Below are 9,392 nucleotides of genomic sequence, written 5' to 3'. Positions count from 1 at the left end.
TTTTCTCGTTCTTCTTGTTCTTTCTTTTCCTCTACAACTGCTGTAATCTCTCTTCTTGTTTCTTTTCTCATTCTCCTTGTTTTTTTTGCTGTTCTTGTATTGCTGCCATCAAATCTGCTGAGCTGTAGTTTGGTTTGCCACTTCTCGTTTCCATCTTCTTTTTCTTTTCTTTTTTTTTTCAATCCCACTTCTGACACAAATTTGTTACGTCTCTGGTCGTTTGTTAATTTTTTTAGAAATTCTTTCCGAGAAACTTTAGCAATACAAGTCTTTTCTTAAATAAAACTAGTTTATTTTTTCTCAATTCAACTTTGCAATACACTTAATTTCCTCAGTCATTTTAACTTAAACTCACGTTATAATTCACAACGAACGATTCACGCGCTTTACTTACTACCGCGCTTGACTCAATTTTCCGTCTCTATCTTTGCCTGTCTGCAATTATCTATATTTATGCCGTCACTTCTCGCCGGTCTTATATATACGAAATAGAGAGCGTTTGGAGAACACTCGAGCCTTCACGAACGTTCTAGATACTCATTACGTGTTACCAGAGTCACGTGAATTCCGCTGTCGTAACACTATCAATGTCATTGTTATATATTTGTTTATTGTGTTACCTACCACTTTTTGCTGAAAATTGACACAAATACTAATGGAAAATTCAAAAAGACATTCATAAACAAAAACCATTTTTTATTTATTTGCAATGCAAAATTTTTGTTGTGGGATGGAATTTGTGAAGAAAGTAACTGACCTTAGCCCGTCATTTTGTCGTATTTAATTGTGCTGGTTGGTTTGAACCTCGCTCTCTTTAACATCCAGTTTGCGAGTCAGGGAGATATGTTTGATGGGTTGGTTCCCAAACAAAGATTTCCGGTACTCTTATCTTTAAAATTTTGAATAGAGATTTAAACTTCTTGCGATATTTGGAATCTGAATTGGCCATCAAAGTGGCCAGATTCGCATTTTAGTTTCCAGGCTACGAGGGAGTAAAGGCCATCTGATTCCTCAGCTCTATAAAGCCGTTTTCTCCTTGGTTTTCGCAAGCCCTGTCGATAGAAATGGCCGAGAAAGGCTCAACAAAGCTTACTTGTGGCTAAGTGTGGTGCCTACCTGAACACTTCTATACTTTTTTTTCAAGAGGATCATAGCTCAGCCAACCCCCTAAACTCCACATCTTCGTAACCAACACTATTGAGAGCTGAGTTCTTTTGGCAATAAAGATTATTATTTTTAGGTTAACAGAGCGATCCTCATATCGCAATAGATTTTGTCTGCTCTAACTTGAATACCGGAAACTGTAGCACCCTTTTGTGGGCCACCTAATCTTCCAAATTCGGTCTAATTCTCTCGCAGACTGGTTGTTAATAGATCATATTTCACCATTGCCATACGAGTTCTACTTTTTCGAAAGTCTACACTTTTGTTCCTCCTCTCATTTTTTGTTTTGGTAGATAGTTTAAAAATTCCGTTCTTTTCGGGCTTTATATGGCAGAAGCTAGGCAACAGTTTGTTCATTGTTTACTTTTATCGGAGGGACTTTTATGTAGGATCGGATCGGGACAGATATTTCGGCTCAGTTGCCTATTGTGTGCCGGAAAGCTGATCCTAATCCGCAATCCAACCAAGAACCTTAGTTAAAAGCAACAATGCTCTTTTATGCTTATCAGTTTGTGCTTCTGTTGTGACGGTAAAGTAAATAAATATCTATAAAACCAACCAGTTTGCTAAACACTATAGAACATTTTAACAATTGCTTCGATAGAATAAACACAGTCTCGTTTGTTAACGTGCCTTTAGACATGGCAGTTTGCCTGAAAGGGCTGCTGTACATAACATCACACAATAAAAAACAATAGTGTTGACGTTTCAGTAGGGATGCAGGTAGGAGGAACCAGGACGTTTCAGTATGGATGCAGGTAGGAGAAACCAGGACGTTTCAGTAGGGATGCAGATAGGAGGACATTTCAACAGGAATGTACAAGATGGTTTCGCATTTGACGCAATTCTGTATTACAGCTAAGAATTCATTCAAGAGTAAATATTCTACCGTTGAATAAAGTATTACACATATTACTGAAATAATAAAACATCAAAGAATATCTAAAAAAATAGCGTTTTTTAATTTAGTATTTTGTTTGTGAAGCTTTAAAACAACAGATCTTATTTTACAAACAGTATAACAAATTTGTATAAGTACTATGTTTAAATTGTTAAATTCTTCTGTACTGTTTGTAGCTTTATTTCTTTAGTTAATATGCAACTGTAATTCGTGATTACTTGTAGTATATATAGCCATGGGCGTCCGCAGGGAGGAGGACACTTACTCCTCTAGAAAATGAGAAACATCTTTCTTTATTCATTCAATATATACACTATTGATTTAGACTTTGTTCCTCCAGGATATTTTTTTGTGGACGCTCATGTATATAGCTGAAAATAAGAAACTTTATCACATTCTACATTATGCCCGTTACCGAACGTTATAAAAGAATCGAGTCAAGCACTTTGACGTCACTTATGTATTATTATACCTTTTTAGCTACAATAGTAACGTTTTAAAGTCTCGTTTGTATAACGTATTTTTTTTACATTGTTTAGAAGTACATGATTTTAAGTCTGTAAGTTTTACAGGTTTTCCTTGGTTTTTTTCAACTGCCTCGCTGTTATATTTTTGAACAGGATTTATGTAAATAAAAAGTTTATCCTAATATTTCATTACATTTATGTTTTTATCATAAACTAGTTCGTTCTAACTGAAAACATAAATTATATTTATCAGGTTGCCCTGTCTACGTACACTTCTGTTTGTTTGTGCGTGCCTTTAATAAAAGCTGGAGTTCGGCATGGTATTTTTGGAATACTGAGATTCATAAAGAAACTTGGAAATCAATACATGGTTATTGGTATTTACTTCTCACTAACACCATGTATAAATTATAGCTGTTTGTGCACCAAAGGCTCTTTCAAAAAAAAAAATTATAATGTATGTATGTTTGCCACGAGGTATTAATACTAATAAGTCGCTTTAAATTAAGCCAGTCACGCATATTACAGACATTCGTCGAAAGACGGCACATTTGAAGTTCCCGTTGTCTCGTAAAATGTGTCCTTGGTACTTTCGTTGACTTCACCAGTCAGTGAGTCTAATATTTATTTAATTATAGAAATGAGATTGAGAATACAATCGGAACAAAACCAACCAATCAAATACTTTTAGCTAATTTGCTTTGAAAGACATTTTGTGTGAAGTGATTGGAAGATGGTTAGCTAAGATGATCGCAAGCCTAGTGTTTTCAGCTTTCGTGCGCAGCTTACAGATAAGGAGTTTTCTTCAGCTTCTGGACTCGCAAGTGACTGCTGTCAGACCTGTTAGTTGTGTGTTGGGTACAGCATACCGTGTAGACGTTTCATTGTGTGTTGGGAACAACGTACCGTGTAGATATTTCACTGGTAAGCTCATTCGCTTTTGTTTCTGAATTGTCAATTTTATGTTTCAGTACTTAAGTAAAATCGTGAGAAATGTTTAGATTGGTAGGATCATCTGCCTTTAGTTTCTGAACGGTAAACTTCATGTTTCAGTATGTAAGTAAAATGTTTAGGCTGCTAAGTTCATCTATCCGTCGTTTCCTAACTGTAAACTTCGTGTTTCGTACTGAAATAATTAATATTTTCTACTACATTTAGCTCGAACTAATACAGTTTCACAGCATTCCTTTTACACGTGTATTTAAAAGTCTGAAACAAACATATATAATACTGTATTTTGAACACACATGTAATATACTGATATACACATACACTTTCCGTGCGTATTTAGGTGAAGAGCTATATAGGCATTTTTCTGAGGTGATGGAAGTAAATCATAACACTCCTGAAATATTGAAGGTCTTGTGTTTTATATTGTAAGTAATTCTTGGATATGTAGTCTGACGATCATCACTCCCACCAAAAGCATTACTTAAGTTAAATTTTATTTCTTCTTTCACTATATATATGTGTGTGTGTATATCCAGGCCTGTACGCAGAATGTTTGAAAGAGGGGTTCTAATTTGCGAGAATAAAAGCTAACACATATTGTGCGAAGCACAATTAGCATGCAAAGCATGCTAATGTTACGGGGGTCTTGGGGCATGCTCCCAAGAAAATTGGTAAAAAAAATAACTGCTATGAGATTAAATCTGTAAGCAATTTTGCATGAAATATATCTTAGACAATTGCATGGCTGGTCACATAAAATCCACAAATATCCAATGAAAAGTCAACAAATCATCATTCTATTCTAACACTGCAGGGGAAGCTAGACTTAAATTAACGTAAATATGTATGTTTTATTTTAGTAAAGTACTGTACTATCTACATACAGAGTAGTTATTAATTGTTAAATTATATTACTAATTGAAACAACTCTGTACAATCTAACCTATATAGTGTGTGTCACGTCACGCGTGATTTCGCGAAGTAGGAGTCATAAAAGCCAATATGCACTTGTTCAGATCGAATAGTTCGACTCCTGGCTGCCCATTGCGATTTTGGTGACGGGGTGCAAGGGGGCCGTGAGGGGCGTGAAACCTTATAAGTGTAGTGAGTGTTAGTATAATAAGCCTAAAATAAAGACGTAGTGTGGGATCACCTAGCCTAGAGCCAAGTGTATAAAATTTATCATGAAAGTAAAAATATCGATTCCATTTTAAACTTAAATCGTTTCTGAATCAAGCTTTCTTCTGTTATATCACCAACGTTTTTAATAATAATAAAAAACTCTTTAATCAATGGAGACTTAAAAAGTTAAGAAATCAGTTTTATTCTCCATACTTTTTATACTTTCAGTACATAAACTAACAACAATATTAGGTTATACTTTTGTTTCTGAGCAACATAACATAAAAGCCATTGTTGGAATATAGTGTTACCCAAATGCACTGGCTTTTCTATATATCAATATCAGAAGTTGTTAATCTGATATTTAGTTTTACCAATAATCATTCTATGAATACGCCACGAATTCACTTCATGAATGATCTTAATTTTGATTGGCTCACAATGGAATTTACCGACGTTTAACTGCTTCGACTGCACTTTTCTCTCTATGTTGGTCAATTTTGATTTCACAAAATTTGTTTATTAAAATTAGCTATTAAGTGCAAGGTTAAGGTATATTATGGAGTGGGAGTGGTAGTACTTGCCCTGTCCTCTTTGACGGCTCTACGCTAGTAATAGTATATTAGCTATTTCAATCATTGGCTATCATATATGTACATGTACGCACTACTGAAATTACATGCTAGCATGCTCCATTATTTTGGGTTACTTTTCCATAAATAAATTGCACACAGTTTCAACGTTAATAGCAGTATCATAATGATCATGTATTAAAGCTAGAGCATTCAGTCTTTCTTCGGTTTATGTTCATCTCAGGTAATTATTCAACCGGCGGAGAGCAGATGCCGAACGCTCACATGAACATGAACTTAGTGGAAGTGTGACAAAGAGTTTCATTAACATAAATATATATGGTACACTAAGCAGTCAGTATCTGGGACCTGTCCTGAAGAGGTATAGAAAGCCATCTAATCTTTCATCGATGAAGTTCTTCATAAAAAATATCAGGATTTGAAAAATCTTCCCTGTAAAAATCTATAGCCTGCCTGATTTGGTTTATTTTGAATTTCGCGGGGATTCGAATCCGCGACCCTCAAATTGCATGTCAAGCGCCCTAACCTCTTGGCCATGCTGGGCCAGCCTCCCTAATATCAGAGATAAAAAACTCTTGTGTGAGCTTTGATGACATAAGTTTCAGAATGGATGCTTCTTGCTTTACATGTGCATCATATCTGGAGTAATTATTACTGATAATGTGGTCAAGAAAAGGAATGGTTACTGTTTTCCTAAAATAATCCTCCACGGAACTATATTCTGCATTTGCACGTTGGACTTGTCGTTGACTAACTCGTGGTATGCTAACATTAATATTAGATATGTTTACAATATTACTGCTGTCCTTTAGGATACAATGTGAATAATCATCTACATTCACTGTTAGTGAAGTCAGTTCTTTACAGCATTGTTCTGTAAGGGAAACACCAGAAACAATATCTTGGCTTGGACCTTGCAAATGTATAGATGTTTCTTTTTTCAAATAGTAAAGGGAATGTTGTAAAACTGTTAAACAAAAATGAATTCAAACGATTCCAGTATTTTTAGATAAGTCATGGCATTTTTCATGTCTTCAGCAACCCAGTTGCCATTAAATATTTCAAAATTATCATCTCCCTACACAATAACCTCACACATGTAAAGTAAGAATGGATGACATAAACAGAATCTTTTCCAACCTTCAATATTCTCAACCCAGTGTGTAATGTACACATTGAATAGTGGAAGACGTGATGAAGCTGCTCCATGCTGGATGTCCTTTTGATAAGTTACCTTTAATAGTTCCCCATGTTTAGGTGAGGATTTAATCCAAATAGTTATTCCTTTAACTTGATCGATACAATTTTGTATTGGTGGAACTGAACATGAATTTATACTAGCAAGATTAAGTGAGTGACAATTACACAGGCCTACGATGGTTTTATTGTCTTGAACTTTTTACTTGTTCTTTAGTAATTTCTGTACGCTGAATGAGAAAATGATATCCATTTTTCTCCATCATATACAGATTTTTCCCAAAACGTCATATGTACTTTTACATAAGTGAATCATTTTCATTGAAATCGGGTCACATTTTGTTATGCTTATAAAGGTTGACAACCACTGGCTATAGATTTCTCTAGACAACTCGCGACGTGAGAGTCTTATCGGTCAGTCTAAAACCCACTAGAAACACACCGCTAGTATATAAACGGTTAACAGGCCGCATGACCTGCCATTTCTGGATAGTATTTGTTTGTGCATGCACTTTGACATTATGTTTTTATTTTCAATATTATTTATTCGTCGCTATGGCAACAAGAGTTTGTGGAAATGACCAAAACATATTCTGTTATATCTGTGGTACATTTGTTGTAAAGATACAAAGGTAAAACATTACAGAATTCATCAAAAAAGCGTATTGTGCGTATTTTGAAATAAAACTTGGGGACCAAGACAAATCATGGGCTCCGCACAAAGTTTGCCCCGTTTGTGTCGAAAAGTTGAGACAATGGACTAAAGGTAAGAAAAAGTATTTGCCTTTTGGAATTCCAATGGTCTGGAGTGAGCCTAGGAACCACAGAGATGACTGCTATTTTTGCTCATGTAACGTGCAAGGCTACAACACTAAAAAAAAGAGAAAATTTCTTATCCGAACCTTCAATCTGCTATAAGATCTGTTGCTCATGGACCTGATGTACTTGTACCTTCTCTATCGGAGACTCTTGATTCAGTTTCATCTGATTCTCATGTCAATAGCAATGGTGATGGGGATTGTTTTCAACCTTAAACGTCTCGTAAACCACAACTTTTTATACAAGGTGAACTTAGTGATTTGGTGAGAGATTTGGGCCTTCAAATGGATTCTTCAGAGATTTTGAGGAACAGACTTCGGGCTAAGAACTTACTTTCTCCAGGGATATCAACTGGTACAGAAATCGTGAGAAAGAGTTTATACTATACTTTTTGCAAGAAGGTTCACTGGTTTATTGTAACAATATTGCTGAATTAATACCAGTGCTAGGAGCTGCAGTCTATGAATCAAGTAAGTGGCAATTGTTCATTGATTCCTCCAAAAGAAGTCTAAAAGGTGTTCTCCTTCACAATGGTAAAATATATACATCTGTTCCTATTGCTCATTCGAACTTCTTCTTAATAAGGTCAAATACAAATAACATGGTTGGCTACTTTGTGGAGATTTAAAGGCCCTTTGTATGTTGTTGGGTCAACAATACGATTATACAAAATGTCCGTGTTTTTTGCGTATGAATGGAACAGCAGAGCACGAAATCAGCACTGGCTAAAGAAGCAGGATTGAAAAACATTGAGCGTGAAAGTTTGGATGACACAAAGAAAATCCTATTACCTCCATTTCGCATAAAACCTGGCTTAATAAAGTAGTTTTTAAATCCTTAGACAAAGATGACGACTGTTTCAAGTATCTATGTGGGCAATTTCCAGCTCTTTCAGAAGGGAAACTTAAAAAAGGGATTTTTGTTGGGCCTCAGATTAGGAAATTGACTTTGGATGAACAGTTCGAAAGGACAATGAGAAAAGTTGAAAAAGAAACGTGGATTGCCTTTAAAGTTGTTATTGACAATTTTTTTAGGAAACAACAAGGTCCTAAATTACAAAAATATTGTCAATAACATGATCAATAAATTCAAAGAGTTGGGTTGTAATTTGAGCTTGAAAGTTCATTTCTTATACTTACATATTGTCTGTTTTCCCTGGAAATCTCGGTGCCATCAGTGAAGAACAAGAGGAAAGGTTTCATCAAGACATCAGGGAAATGAAGAGGAAGTATCATTTAAGAACATCAGCATAATGGCTGATTACTGCTGGTCATTGAAACGAGATACTCCAGACGCAATACACAAAAGAAAGACCACGACACGTAATTTTGAGACTAGATGACGTAGATTTCACAAAAAAAATCAGGATGAATGAGGACGCATATTCGTTTGGCATCAACATTCTTCCCTTTTCTTCAGTTTTTTATATTTTTGTTAACAAACATAATAATAAAAAATGTTCATTGTTGTAAACGAAATACCAATTTGATCTAAGATTTGTAAAAAATTCTTATGTGATAGAAAAAAAATATTATTTTCGAAATATGCGTAGCTGAATTATTTAAAATCCGTTATTAAAACCAAAACATCTTTTATGAAGTTAAAGCTCTCAGGTCTGTATTGTTTAAAGCTCTGGATAAAACTGTGCTAACCAACAGTGTAACGAACATTTATATACACGTTTGACTTGTTTTATTATATTACTAGCTGAGTTACCCGGCGTTGCACGGTGAAAATTAATATTTGAAATTTATAGATCAGTATTTATTTCAGCAAATTATTCAGTAAGTAGACAAAAGCTGCGATGCGAGAAATAAAAAAGCATTTAATCAAACAAAACTTTATTTTAAATACATCGTGTTTGAGCTTGTCTTGTTCTTTGAACCTGAAGTCGTACATCATGTTGCTCCTCTGTTTCTTGCTCTCTGACTGAACTCTGGCTTTGTGCTGTTCAACAGTTTCTTGCTGTCTTTGAGTAGCCTGCCTTTCAACTTGAGCTCGAAGTCTAACTTTACGTTGTTCCAAAGTCTCTTCTTGTATTTGAGCAGCCTGTCTTGCAGCTTGTGCTTGAAGTCTTTGATTGCGCTCTTCTTCTGTTTCAGCTGCTCTTTTAGCGGCAGAAGACTTTCCATAGATAGAGCGTTTCTTAAGTGGCATAATCACCTGTGTCACTAAACA

At 35.2% G+C, this 9,392-nt stretch overlaps 1 protein-coding gene across 1 annotated transcript in view; it reads left to right on the top strand.

Moving 5' to 3' along the window:
* The first annotated feature begins 3,314 nt into the window (after window positions 1–3,314).
* The window catches only part of LOC111085054 (thyrostimulin beta-5 subunit-like), a 21,510-nt gene continuing 15,432 nt past the window's right edge, over window positions 3,315–9,392 (top strand). Inside the window, exon 1 of the mRNA XM_022382116.1 lies at window positions 3,315–3,456. The gene's annotated coding sequence lies outside the window, so the exon portion shown is untranslated. The remainder of the gene's footprint in view (window positions 3,457–9,392) is intronic.

This window comes from Limulus polyphemus, unplaced genomic scaffold (genome assembly GCF_000517525.1).
Source record: "Limulus polyphemus unplaced genomic scaffold, Limulus_polyphemus-2.1.2 Scaffold10, whole genome shotgun sequence".
NCBI classification, from domain to species: domain Eukaryota; kingdom Metazoa; phylum Arthropoda; class Merostomata; order Xiphosura; family Limulidae; genus Limulus; species Limulus polyphemus.
This window is presented reverse-complemented; position numbering and strand designations above follow the sequence as displayed.